Raw genomic sequence first — 15,656 nt, 5'->3', positions numbered from 1 at the left:
GATCTACTAAAACGTGGCACTAGACACGAAGTAGTTAGAATTAACGGAAGAAAAGAAAGAAGAAAAGAATACCGAAAGAGATCGGCCAAGGGATGGCCGATTCCGGCGACGGGGCGGCGTCAACGGCGGAGGTGGCCGCGCGAGAGAGAGAGCGAGAGAGAGAGGTGGACGGCCGCTTTAGGGTTAGGGTTTGTTGTTGTGTTGTGCAAGACCTATAAATCAAGTATTTATATGTCTTGCATAAAACCCTAGCGGGCTTAAGTTGGACCGGGCCCAACAGCTTAAGTCCGTTAGTATCTTTTACTTGCTCGTTTCTCTCAATTCAATGACCGAAAAATTGCAACGATTACATTTTCGGAATCATTATAATTCCCTCGTCATTACGAGTGCCATCTCTCATTTTCCAACTTTCCAAAAGTGGAAACCCTAGTTCAGTGCACTTTCTAAATTTGGAAACTTCCCGATTTAGAAAGTTCACTAACATGTTCGCCTATTCTTTTCCTTTTCTTATTCTCATTCATAATTCCAAATTACGAATGTTGGACTCAATCATATTGACTTCCAATCATGCAAAGATAAACTATTTTATCTCTGACCGTTCATTCAAAGATCTCATGTGCACGAGCAGTGTGACCCTCGATGGTTCAGGTGTAAGCTAGCCGTGGGCCCACAACCCTTTGTGGTCAAAACTCGTCCCCTTCGAGTTATGATTAAGATGAAGCTCGTTTCACCTTAATCACCCAACGAATCAAGATTGGCGTCTAGCAACTACGCGTCATGATTCCCTAGATACAAATGAAGTGCCTGCAAGAACCTTCAGATATAGTTAACGTACAGTACGGTCCCTTCGATTCATATGTCCCGATCGAACTAGAGGCATTGGTTCATCGAGACCTCTTTATATGTTCGATGACGGTGCGATCGTTCTAAGTGTTGTAATCCTTACGTGCATGACTTAGAGAATCGAATTCTCTAATCATCACTTAGTCAGCTCTGGCCAGAGACTTAGAATGATTACAAACTTTCAGAACACACAGGACATCCAAGACTATTCTAGCGATCGAATCCCCGACTACAATGCACAGACCTCCCACTAGATTTCGGACTGCACGAACACTGGCCCTTGGGATGGTCCTCGGTGGAACTCAGGGACAGGTCACGATACAGCTGGTCCTCTAGTGAAGTCACGGTGATGTCTAGGTCATAAGGACTAATGGTGTACAACTATACCATAGATATCTCTACTCGATTATTGGGAACCACTTAGAGATTTCTAGGGTGAGGGAGTTCAGTGAACTCGTCAACTTACGAGCACCCACTTATGCATGCCGATATCACAATACCGTTTACTGATGAGATGCAGTACACATACACTAAGTGCTAGTCTTAATGGGAAAGGCCGATATCCTCATTAGTGGCGTAACCCTTCGACTAGGAACACGTTTAACAGTTATAATACTTAAGTAAATATCTCACGATCCTAACGATCAATTACTAGTACTTGTAATAACTGTAAGGACTATATCTATGCTTGTGACAAAGGGACAAAGATATAGAATGCCAAGGTGTTTTATCATTAATACGAATAAAGGTTCGTTTATTACAATAATAAATACGAAAGACCACAGCCACATGTTGGCTTGTTGGTCACCTACTCTAACAATCTCCCACTTGACCTAAAGCCAACTACCCATAAATCGCAATCCCATCGACTCTCGATGTTTCTCATGGACCGATCTCGGTAAAGGCTTCGTGAAGGGGTCTGCAACGTTCTCTTCCGAGGTGACTCGTTCAACCTTAACTTCACCTCTATCAATGATCTCTCGGATCACGTGATACTTCCTCAGAATATGCTTCGACTTCTGATGAGATCGTGGCTCCTTAGCTTGCGCCACGGCTCCGGTGTTATCACAGTACAACGGTACTGGATCACTAGCATCAGGAATGACACCCAACTCTTGGATGAATTTCCTTATCCAAGTCCCTTCTGTTGCAGCTTCGGACGCTGCAATGTATTCTGCTTCGGTAGTGGAATCGGCCGTCGTGCTTTGCTTGGAACTCTTCCAACACACGGCACCACCATTAAGCGTGAATAGAAATCCAGAATTCGACTTCGAGTCGTCCACATCCGATTGAAAACTAGAGTCAGTAAAACCTTCTAATTTCAACTCGGCACCCCCATAGACCAAAAATATATCCTTAGTTCTTCGCAAGTACTTGAGGATATCTTTCACGGCTTTCCAGTGAGCCGGGCCGGGGTTAGACTGATATCTGCTTGTGACACTCACAGCATACGCAATATCGGGTCTCGTACATAGCATGCCATACATTATGCTTCCTATGGCAGAAGCATAGGGCGTCCTTTTCATCTCCTCGATTTCACTAGGTGTTTGCGGACACATAGATTTCGAGAGACGAACCCCATGGGACATTGGCAAGAACCCCTTCTTGGATTCTTCCATACTGAACCGTTTCATAACGGTGTCTATGTACAGGCTTTGGGATAAACCAAGCATCTTTCTCGCTCTATCTCTATAGATGCGTATTCCTAATACATAAGATGCTTCTCCCAAATCCTTCATTGAGAAACGTGTGGACAACCATGCTTTCGTTTGCTGTAACATTCCTACGTCATTCCCAATGAGCAGAATGTCATCAACGTAAAGCACTAGAAATATTACTGCCCTCCCACTAACCTTCTTGTATACACAAGGTTCCTCCGGGTTCTTCTCAAAATCAAACTCTTTGATAGTTGAGTCGAACCTAATGTTCCAACTACGGGATGCTTGCTTCAATCCATAAATGGATCGCTGGAGCTTGCAAACCTTTTGCTCACTTCCAGAAGATATGAAGCCTTCCGGCTGCGCCATGTAAATTTCTTCCTCAATGTCTCCATTAAGGAAGGCGGTCTTCACATCCATTTGCCATATCTCGTAGTCATACCACGCAGCTATGGCCAGCAAAATCCTAATGGACTTCAGCATCGCGACTGGCGAAAAGGTTTCCTCATAGTCAAGGCCTTGCCTTTGAGTGTATCCTTTCGCTACCAATCTAGCTTTATAGGTCGATACCTTTCCATCAACTCCAATTTTCTTCTTATAGATCCACTTGCAGCCTATAGGAACAATTCCTTTGGGTGGATCTACCAAGGTCCATACCTTGTTGGAGTACATGGAGTCCATTTCGGATTTCATGGCAGTTAGCCAATGTCCCATGTCCGCATCCGATACGGCCTCATTGTATGTTCTTGGATCTCGTCCAAGATCAACATGATCTTCATCATTCTCGAGGAGGAATAACCTATCCGGCATTTTCCGAACTCTTTCGGATCTACGTACCGTAGGTTCAGGAGGTATATTAGTGGTTTGTTGTATTGGTTCGATTGCTTGTTCTTGCGTTTGAACTTCATTTTGTGGTTCTTGAACTACTTCAAGTTCTATCATGCTGCCTTTTCTATCGGATAGAAACTCCCTTTCCAAAAAGGTGGCATTTCTCGAAACAAACGTCTTTGCTTCTTCGACATAGTAGAACTCGTATCCCATTGAGTCTTCGGGATACCCCACAAAATAGCACAAGTCGGATTTACTATCCAACTTATCTCACACTAATCGCTTCACATAAGCGGGACAACCCCATATCCTAATATGTTTGTAATTGGGTTTCCGGGAATGCCAAAGTTCATAAGGTGTGGATTTAACTGCTTTGGTGTTAACTCTATTCAGCAAATACGCGGCAGTACGAAGTGCATGACCCCATAAGTATGCCGGTAAGTTCGTGAACCCCATCATTGATCGAACCATATCTAATAAAGTTCGATTCCGACGTTCGGATACTCCATTAAGTTGAGGAGTTCCCGGTGGAGTCCATTGGGACTGTATCCCATTTTCTTTTAGATAGTCAATGAACTCGATGCTCAAGTATTCTCCACCACGATCGGATCGTAGCTTCTTAATACTTCGTCCGAGTTGCTTTTCTACTTCATGTCTAAAATCTTTGAACCTTTCAAATGTTTCAGACTTGTACTTCATCAAGTACACATACCCATACCTAGAATAATCGTCGGTAAAGGTAGCGAAGTAGTTATATCCACCCTTCGCACTAACACTTAGTGGACCACATACGTCTGTATGGATCAAATCCAAAAGACCCTCGGCTCGTTCCATTTTCCCTTTGTAGGGTGACTTGGTCATTTTCCCTTTAAGGCAAGATTCACAAGTTTGTAGTGATTTCACGTCCTCCAAAGAGAACAATCCTTCACTAACAAAATCGTTCATCCTTCTTAAAGAGACATGACCTAATCTAGCGTGCCAAAGTTGTGCGGGGTTTTGATCTATCTCCTTACGTTTTGCTGATATAACATTAATAAGTATTTCACTTGGATTTAGTTCATACAAGTTGTTTAATAGTCGTCCTTTGCAAATTAAATTCTCATTCTTTTGTATAATGCAAATCGAATTTCCAAAAACAAAAGTAAAACCTTCAATATCTAATACAGGAATAGAAATAAGGTTTCTAATGAGCGACGGAACAAATAAACAATCGTTCAAAACAATAGGAAAACTAGAATCCAAAACATTTAAGTAAATTGTGCCAATGGCTTCAGCAGCAACTCTTGCTCCATTCCCCATCCTTAGGTAGGTCTCACCCGCTCTAAGTCTTCGACTTCTTGTCATTAGCTGCAAATCATTGCACAAATGTGAGCCACAGCCCGTATCCAATACCCAAGAAGAAGAGTTGACAGACAAATTTACGTCAATGAAATACGTACCCTTTTCAGAACCTTTCTGCTTCAGGTAAGCCTTGCAGTTGCGGCGCCAATGTCCTTTCTTTCCACAGTGATGGCAAGCATCATCAACTTGTTTGCTAACCTTTGCTTTGGGGCCCCCACTACCTTCACCCACTTCGAACTTGCTGTTAGGGAAAAGAACTCTTTCCTTTCTCTTCTTTTGGAAAGAACTCTTCTTTCCAGAAGTAGCAGCAACGAGAACAGACTTCTCTTTCTTAATGGTGGACTCGAAGCTGACCAACATGTTCATTAACTCATCCAAGGGAGGATCTAGTTTGTTCATGTTGAAGTTCACTATGAACGATTCATAGGAACTAGGAAGAGACAACAGGATCAAATCCAACGAGAGCTCGGCCGGGAGGGTGACATCAAGATTCACTAGCTTTTCAAGGAGAGTGATCATTTTGAGACAGTGCTCGTGGACCGAAGTCCCTTCGCGCAGTCTCGCTGTGATCAACTCCTTTGTAGCAGCGTACCTCGATGCCCTAATATTCTCACTATACATGCTATCGAGATGAGCCTTTATATCGAAAGCATGCAAGTGAGACTCATATTTCCTCGCAAGCGCGGGCTCCATGGCGGCTATCATATAGCACCTAGCATGGGTGTCATCTTTCTTCCAAACTTCATAAGTTTCCTTTTCCGCATCAGTCGCTGTGGCAGGTATAGTGGCGGGAAGCCTCTCGTTCAAAACATAGAGACGCCCCTCAACAGTTAGCACAAGCTTAAGACTACGCAACCAATCTAGGTAATTAGGGCCATTGAGTTTATTGTCGAGGATTGACATTATGGGATTCTTAGACATGATTATCTGAGACATATAGAGAAGAGGATTATTAGAGATTCGCGTTAAATGATTGTTACAATTAAATGTTTGGACTTATGTTATTTAATTGTTCTCCCACTAATTTTATCGAATTCCACTTCCCTCTAGTAGACAAACGAGAAAACTGATTTTTCTTAATGGGCTTTAGGTCCAATAGACAAATATAACCCGTAGTTAATCTAGCCCGATTATATTTGCCCAAAGGTAGATCACAATCAATCATATCCACAATATGACCCCAAATTAATTTTCCTCACACTTGATAATGACCTAAGTTAATCTCGCGAATATCAAAATCGTCGTGTGTCAAGTCTAACCTACCAATCAAAGATGCTCATAGAACTTGATTATGCCAAACTAATGCAGTCCCTAGTTAATCTAGCCGACCACGTTAATCCAACATAACCCTTTTCTATGGCTACCTTCATCGTTATGTCAATTGAATTACAGCTTACTCTACCATAGCACTCCCCGCTAACACAGCTTACTGCACTACAGCAAAGGGCTACACATAATCCAACCGTTGGCAGAAGGAAAGAAATAACTCAACAGATTGGGTTTTTCTTTATAGCTTGAAATGATTCTTAATGAAATTAAGAATGAGGGATTTTATTAAAATGTTTTATCTCATCAGAAGGTTTTGGATTGGTCTATGTGATTCCTACATCTATGTTCTCTAAAGGTATATGGAAACGCATATTGTCCTAAGAGGAACATATGACCTAATTATATAATTAATTACATTAATTAATTATCGAGTTTTTCAAAATAATTATAGAACCTCAACTAGCATAAATCATTCACATAATGTTGAGGTACTACTAATTAAGTTGAACTTATAATCAACATTATATTTGTGTTCTATTAATTGAAATCAATTTAACAATTTAAATCAATTTGATTAATCTAACACCTATTTACTAATATAGATGATTGTCGATCCAATTATCTAATTGGGATTAATTGAAAATAATTTTCCAAAAATTAAAATCAATTTGTTTTAAGTTTAATTTTAGAAATCTGAAATATTTTTTTTTTTTTTTTTTTTTTCTTTTTCAGTGAACCGGTTCGGCCCAACCGGTCTGACCGGTTCGGACCGAAGCGGTCCGGTTCTGTCCGGTCCAGCTGACCCAAATCAGTGGGCCGGGTCAGTCGGACCGGGAACCGGTCTGACCGACCCGAATCCACGTGGATTCGGTCAACTAAATCGCACACAACCATCGAACCGGCCGGTTCGACCGGTTCGATCCGAACAATTAAAAACCGACATTTTTAAAACAATTTCAGATCCAATTTTCCAATTTTAAACAATTTTAAAGCTGGAAAAATTCTAAACAATATTTCAAAAATATTTTAAACTTACGAAAACTCCCAATTACATAATACGACTATCACTACTTTAATAAATCGAACATGCATAAAATCATAGCATATTATACAACGCAATTAATTACGCAACGAGCTCTGATACCACTGTTGGGTTTCGGGCACGCATACGCAGCGGAAAACAAAAATTTATGCGAATTTCGGGCACGCATACACGCATACGCACGCATACGCAGGTATATCTTTAATTTTCTTGGAATTGGTAGAAATATATTGTTCTTTTTTTTTGTATGAAAATATATATTTTTTTTATGTAATTTTGTGAAAAAGTAGTTGAACGGTGGAAAAATTAAAATTCTAAAACTCTGTACCAAGATGACAAAAACTTTTGTATGGGTGTAATTATTGAGGATATTTTCATCTGTGCAGTAGTACTTATTTTATGTAATTGTTTATTTCATTCACTGTAGAATTATTTTCTTGCTAAAATTACTTGAAAATTAAATTTTGTTATCTAAAATAAAATTTACAATATTTTTATCAAAGGCATATGAAAACAGAATTATTGAGAAATTTTTTAAATATCAATTGGGGGTTGCTGTGTGAATGATTAAATCTTTTAAGGGTGCAATGTGCTATTAATTTTTTTGGGTGTGCAAAGTTCAAGAGTGTATATTTCGAGTCTGCAAAGTGTTTTTTTTTAATTAACCCGTACCTTTAAATTTATGATTGTCATATGCTTGTTTAAATTTCATGTATTTTTTAACAATAGTAGTCATGTTTCAATACCATTTTATTTTACATAAAATATTATATTTGAAAATGTAAGATACATAAAACAATATCATATTATCATATGTGTGGAATATACGTAATAAATATAATCTAATAATTAATTTAAAATTCGAAACTACTTTATGTATAAAACGAAAAACACATTTCTACATATATGCTTATAGTATGTGATTGTAAAGCTCTTCAAATCTAGTTTAAGACGACGAAGTGATTCTATCTAAAAAATATTATGTAGAAAAAAATACAAAAAGAAGAAAATCAACGATCACAACTTGTGTAAATATTTGAGCATATGAAAAGACATTAGATATTTAAACAATATTATTTTACTATTAATTTGTTATTTCATTATGCTTATTACACAATTAACCATAACTAATTAATGGGGTAAGTTAGTTTACAAAGGGCATAATAGGAAGCACATAAATGTTAAGAAACAAAAAAACATTCATACTTTTATAGTTGATAGGGATAGGGATATGCATTAATATAACTGAAAAAATATAAATATTAATATAAGGGGCTATTAGATAAAATTTCTCCAAACATTACAATAATAGGGAGAGGTCAATCCAATATTTTCACTCTTTAAGATAAATTCATGCTCTTTTTTCCTTCCCCTGTAATCTCAAAATTGTCATTTCACTATCTTCTTCTCACTACTCGCATCCTCATTTTCCCCCCTTTTTTTTAAATAATTCTTTTCTTTTCAACTTTTGTATAATCTTTTTTAATGTTTTTATTCCTAGTCAGGTATATTAATCGATTACGATATTAATCAAAAAGTATAGTCGATTAGGGAACTGACTGTTGGGTTTCGGGCACGCATACGCAGCGGAAAACAAAAATTTATGCGAATTAAACGAGTTTAAAACGCACATAGTACATGCCCATTAAATGAAACCAATTAATTGCGTACCTTTGCGCTTCCAGCGAAATTAAAAACAACATACATGCTAATAAATTTAACCGAATTTAAATCAATTAACATGCTCGCGTTTAAACCAAATAACATGCTTGCAACGATTTGATCGATTACACATAATCACATAAAATAATACGAAACAAACATGAATACATAGGTTTAAACAAAACTCAAATCGAAACTAGGGTTTCGCGTGTTTACCTCTTGAAGCGTGAGGTAGGAGCGTATAGCACGTCGAGATTGCTACGGAAACCAATCCGTACAATCGGGGCAGCAATGGAGTGCAGCGGCAGCAGCGGCGGATTGACCACGGCGGCGCGTGAGCTTCACGCGCGGACTTCCGGGGCGGCGCGTGGGGCAGCGTGCGGCTTCGGCTCGTGCGTTGCTCCTCGATTCTTCGATCTACAGTCTTCCTCCTCTCGGATTTCACCTCGTATACTTCGATCTACTAAAACGTGGCACTAGACACGAAGTAGTTAGAATTAACGGAAGAAAAGAAAGAAGAAAAGAATACCGAAAGAGATCGGCCAAGGGATGGCCGATTCCGGCGACGGGGCGGCGTCAACGGCGGAGGTGGCCGCGCGAGAGAGAGGGCGAGAGAGAGAGGTGGACGGCCGCTTTAGGGTTAGGGTTTGTTGTTGTGTTGTGCAAGACCTATAAATCAAGTATTTATATGTCTTGCATAAAACCCTAGCGGGCTTAAGTTGGACCGGGCCCAACAGCTTAAGTCCGTTAGTATCTTTTACTTGCTCGTTTCTCTCAATTCAATGACCGAAAAATTGCAACGATTACATTTTCGGAATCATTATAATTCCCTCGTAATTACGAGTGCCATCTCTCATTTTCCAACTTTCCAAAAGTGGAAACCCTAGTTCAGTGCACTTTCTAAATTTGGAAACTTCCCGATTTAGAAAGTTCACTAACATGTTCGCCTATTCTTTTCCTTTTCTTATTCTCATTCATAATTCCAAATTACGAATGTTGGACTCAATCATATTGACTTCCAATCATGCAAAGATAAACTATTTTATCTCTGACCGTTCATTCAAAGATCTCATGTGCACGAGTAGTGTGACCCTCGATGGTTCAGGTGTAAGCTAGCCGTGGGCCCACAACCCTTTGTGGTCAAAACTCGTCCCCTTCGAGTTATGATTAAGATGAAGCTCGTTTCACCTTAATCACCCAACGAATCAAGATTGGCGTCTAGCAACTACGCGTCATGATTCCCTAGATACAAATGAAGTGCCTGCAAGAACCTTCAGATATAGTTAACGTACAGTACGGTCCCTTCGATTCATATGTCCCGATCGAACTAGAGGCATTGGTTCATCGAGACCTCTTTATATGTTCGATGACGGTGCGATCGTTCTAAGTGTTGTAATCCTTACGTGCATGACTTAGAGAATCGAATTCTCTAATCATCACTTAGTCAGCTCTGGCCAGAGACTTAGAATGATTACAAACTTTCAGAACACACAGGACATCCAAGACTATTCTAGCGATCGAATCCCCGACTACAATGCACAGACCTCCCACTAGATTTCGGACTGCACGAACACTGGCCCTTGGGATGGTCCTCGGTGGAACTCAGGGACAGGTCACGATACAGCTGGTCCTCTAGTGAAGTCACGGTGATGTCTAGGTCATAAGGACTAATGGTGTACAACTATACCATAGATATCTCTACTCGATTATTGGGAACCACTTAGAGATTTCTAGGGTGAGGGAGTTCAGTGAACTCGTCAACTTACGAGCACCCACTTATGCATGCCGATATCACAATACCGTTTACTGATGAGATGCAGTACACATACACTAAGTGCTAGTCTTAATGGGAAAGGCCGATATCCTCATTAGTGGCGTAACCCTTCGACTAGGAACACGTTTAACAGTTATAATACTTAAGTAAATATCTCACGATCCTAACGATCAATTACTAGTACTTGTAATAACTGTAAGGACTATATCTATGCTTGTGACAAAGGGACAAAGATATAGAATGCCAAGGTGTTTTATCATTAATACGAATAAAGGTTCGTTTATTACAATAATAAATACGAAAGACCACAGCCACATGTTGGCTTGTTGGTCACCTACTCTAACACTGACTACTAAAATCATTAATAAATAATGAAAATTGACTACTAAAAGTAGCAAAAACAATCGTAATGTCGTCAATGAACCCAACACAATTCAACAATCAAAACAATAACAACAGATATGCATAATTGGCCCAACCCAATGGGCCTACAAATTATTTACCTACTGGGCCACGAGCCCAATATCGAATACCACTATCACCGAGGCCCAATCACCTTCAAGTAAGGTTTGGGCCCGACAATCTAAACTTAGCTATAAATAAATGTTTGAACTCATTTCCGTAAGGTACGTTCTATTAACTGAGCAATACTACAATACGTATTCTCTGGACTATTTCTACTATCAGCACGTCTGACTTGAGCGTCGGAGAGGTTTCCGCCGGATCAACCCCCGGCCTAGTTCACGTGTTCTATGATCGCAGGTACCTCAGGATAATCAAGTTGTCAAGCTACTGATCCACTTTGCTCTCCCAGTTCGTTTTCTACACCACCCTATATGAGCTATATTTTAGCATCATCATTTTGGCGCCGTCTGTGGGAACGATGCAAACCAGATCACGTAGCCAACAAGATCCTCCTGAGTCGTCTGCTCGGAGAGAAAATGACACAGCTAACAACCTCCCAGTTCGTGGAGGCTCTGGCTTGTCACATCCTCTTCCCCATGCTCGGGATCCACCACGAGGCCTTCCTCGGATGTCCCACTAGATCCTCACAGGATTCAAAAAATATTTCGTTCGCCAAGGGTTATCGACTCCCTGGGGGTATACAGTGCCCCCAAAACATTTCGCTCGCCAAGAGTTATCGACTCCTTGGGGGCTTACCACTGCCCCCAAAATATTTCGCTCGCCAAGGGTTATCGACTCTCTGGGGGTATACAGTGCCCCCAAAACATTTCGCTCGCCAAGGGTTATCGACTCCCTCGGGGCTTACATCTGCCCCCAAAATATTTCGTTCGCCATGGGTCATCGACTCTCTGGGGGCCTACTTCCGCCCCACCACGAACGGTTCAGATAATCGAAGAGGACCTTCAGCGTAGGATCGCCGAAACTTCAACAATATCAACTTCTACTTGCTCCTCTAACGGTTCAGATAACCGATAAGGACCTTCAGCATACGACCGCGAAAGCTTCAGCTCGTGTTGTCACTGAAGCAACGACAAAGTCGTGTGCATCCACCTCAGACCATAGGTCTCGAAAGCCTCATCCTACAGTGGGTGGTTAACACATCCCAAGGTTGGGCATCACCCTTACCTTTCAACCCTAAGTGGGTTCACATCACATCTCAAGAGACGAGTATAATCTTCCTACTCAAAAAATAGAACATCCCAAGGGGTGAACATCAAACACCAAAAAAAAAAAGAAGAAGAAGATAAAGAAAAAAAAGTAAAGAAGAAGAAAAAAGAAGAAGATGAAGAAAAAAAAAACAAAGAAGAAGAAAAATGAAGAAGATGAAGAAAAAAGAAAAAAAAAACAAAGAAGAAAAAAAAAGAAGATGAAGAAAAAAAAAAAAAAAAAAAAAGCAAAGAAGAAGACAAGGGAAGAAGATGAGAAGAAAGAAAAAGAAGAAAGAAGAAGAAAAAAGAAGAAGATGAGAAAATACAAGAACAAGAAGAAGAAAAAAGAGAGTAAAAGAAGAAAGAAGAAAGGTAATAAAAAAGAAAAAAAAAAAAAAAAAAGGTAGACCAACCAAGCGGCGAGCCAAGCCGCGCGCGGGCACGAATCCCGAGGTGCGCGAGACATGCTTCCCGAGGCGCGCGCGGGCATGAATCTCGAGGCGCGTGCGGGCACAAATCCCGAGGCGCGCACGACACGATTCCCGAGCCAAAAAAAACGGACACGATTCCCGAGGCAAAAAAACTCGGTCACGATTCCCGAGGTGCGCATTCGGCGCGCTTCCCGGGGCAAAAAAACTCGTGCACGGTTCCCGAGACGCGCGCGGGCACGAATCTCGAGGTGCGTGACACGCTTCCCGAGGCCCGCATCCGACACGCTTCCAGAGGCAAAAAAAACGGGCACGATTCCCGAGGCAAAAAATACTCGGGCATGATTCCCGAGGCGCGCACCCGACACGCTTCCCGAGGGAAAAAAGGGCACGATTCCTGAGTCAAAAAAATGGGCACGATTCCCGAGGCGCGCGCGGGACGACTTACGAGGCGCGCGCGACACGCTTCGGCACGCTTCCCGGGCGCGCATCCGGCGCGCTTCCCGAGACAAAAAAAAAAGAGAAGAAAAAATGAATAAAGCAACATGCTGCGTCACTCTCGAGGAAGTCCCTATCAGCTCCTCCTAAAATTCTTAACAGCTCCACTCTCTCTCTCTCCGTGCACTACATGCGCGCGTGCCCCCCCCCCCCCACCCATGTGGGCTACTGCGCGCATGGACCTCAAGTGCGCGCAAACTCAGGCACATCAGCGTCCTACAATGCGTGCCGCCTCTCGTACCTCGTAGCCCGCGCATACCTGAGGTCGCGCACAACTCTCAAAATTCTACCTCAAATCACGTGAAGATTTTAACGCACTTTACTAAATCGCGCGAGAATTTCTTTGCGCTCCACCAAATCGCTTGATAGTTTCACCTCGCTTAACCAAATTGTGCGAGTTCTTCAACGCGCCTACCAAGTCGCGTTCGCTATCAAACGGATAAATAAAAAAAAAAATTTATTTCTCCACGCCATGCCAACGATTCACGCAAGACTACAACACCGATCTACTCTCGACACGATCCGATACCCTTTTCGACTTGGCTCCCACATCGTCTCGAGAGTGGGGGGCTTGCGAGACAACTCGCACGAGGAGCCAACTCGCTCGGAACTACTACCCACAGCGGGACAACTCTCACGAGGAGACCACTCGCTCCGTCCTATAACCCTTTGCGAGGCAACTCCCACGAGGAGCCAACTCCCTCGGGTCTAGGAGACCACAGCGAGATAACTCCCACGAGGAGCCAACTCGCTGAATACTACAACCCGCAACGAGACAACTCTCACGAGGAGACAACTCGCTCGGTCCTACAACCCGCAGCGAGACAACTCCCACGAGGAGACAACTTGCTCGGTCCTACAACCCGCAGCGAGACAACTCCCACGAGGAGACAACTCGCTCTGTCCTACTACACACAGCGAGACAACTCCCATGAGGAGACAACTCGCTCGGTCCTACAACCCACAGCGAGATTACTCCCACGAGGAGCCAACTCGCTCGGTACCCCAACCCGCAGCGGGACAACTCCCACGAGGAGCCAACTCGCTTGGCACTACAAATCCGTTGCAAGGCAACTCCCACGAGGAGCCAACTTGCTCAATACTACAACCTGCTGCGAGATAACTCCCACGATGAGCCAACTCGCTCGGCACTACGAACCCGATACAAGGCAACTCCCACGAGGAGCAACCTCGCTCGGTAAAAAGACTCGTTGCGAGACAACTCCAACGAGGAGACAACTCGGTCAGAGCGACCTGAATCCGCCCGCTCCCCAGTCGCGCGTCATCAAACGCTCCTACAACTTCGTTGCGAGACAACTCCCACGAGGAGACAACTTGCCCGCAATTCACTATATAATCGCAAGCTCAAGTTAGCACGATTACAACCCTAGAAACACTTAGAGATATTATGAGAATCTATATAGCTTGGCCAGCTTGATTACTCAAAATTTACCTACTTGTTTTCGATGGGTCCTTCATTAAAACGTGGCCACGGTCCAAACATACTTACGACCCACGAGGTCTAACAAAGGGCACGATCCCCATAAAAAAACTCTTGAGAGCCGGATCCCCTCCTCAAGTACATCACGCACAAGGCTATATGTAAACACATACAAGCAACGCGTCAAAACATTGACAATGTCGATAAATAACAACTCCCACGAGGAGAATACTAGCTCCGTGCTACTACATTATCGCGAGACAACTCCCACGAGGAGATAACTCGATCTACTCTATTACCCCACTACGAGACAACTCCCACGAGGCGATTACTTGATCCGTGCTACCACATTATCGCGAGAAAACTCCCACGAGGAGATAACTCGATCAACTCTATCACCCCGCGACGAGACAACTCCCACGAGGAGATAATTCGCTACTACATCATCGCGGGACAACACCGACGACTCAAGTAACTTACATCGCGACAACTTGGTCGCGCTACGCGCCAACGCGCATTCACGCCCCTCCGACACACGCTCCAACGAGTTTTCGCACACTATTAGGCCATACGCCAACGATCGACTTCTACATTTTTTACTCTCGACACGATCTAGCACCCATTTCAACATGGCCCCCACATCGACTCGAGAGTGGGGGGCTTAATGATATGCCTAATTGGCCCAACCCAATGGGCCTACAAATTATTTACCTACTGGGCCACGAGCCCAATATCGAAGACCACTATCACTGAGGCCCAATCACTTTCAAGTAAGGTTTGGGCCCGACAATCTAAACTAAGCTATAAATAAAGATTTAAACTCATTTCCTTAAGGTACGTCCTATTAACTGAGCAATACTACAATACATATTCTCTGGACTATTTCTACTATCAGCACGTCTGACTTGAGCGTCGGAGGGGTTCCCGCCGGATCAACCCCCGGCCTAGTTCACGTGTTCTATGATCGCAGGTACCTCAGGATCATCAAGTTGTCAAGCTACTGATCCGCTTTGCTCTCCCAGTTCGTTTTCTACACCACCCTAGATGAGCTATATTTTAGCATCATCAACAAGCAACCACAAAAAAATAACAAAAATAATTAAAATCAACTATTTTTTACAAAACAACAAATATATAAAAATTGTAATTGATTTAAACAAAATTAGAGGATGGATTGACAATGGCAGAACAAAAATGCACCGCCTCTATGGCCCCAAGTCCAACTACTTGTAGCAGGATAAGGAATCAATAAACAAAAA

This window comes from Erythranthe guttata, chromosome 3 (assembly GCF_056151865.1).
Source record: "Erythranthe guttata isolate IM_541 chromosome 3, IM_541, whole genome shotgun sequence".
Lineage (NCBI taxonomy): Eukaryota > Viridiplantae > Streptophyta > Magnoliopsida > Lamiales > Phrymaceae > Erythranthe > Erythranthe guttata.
Note: the sequence above shows the minus strand (reverse complement) of the source record.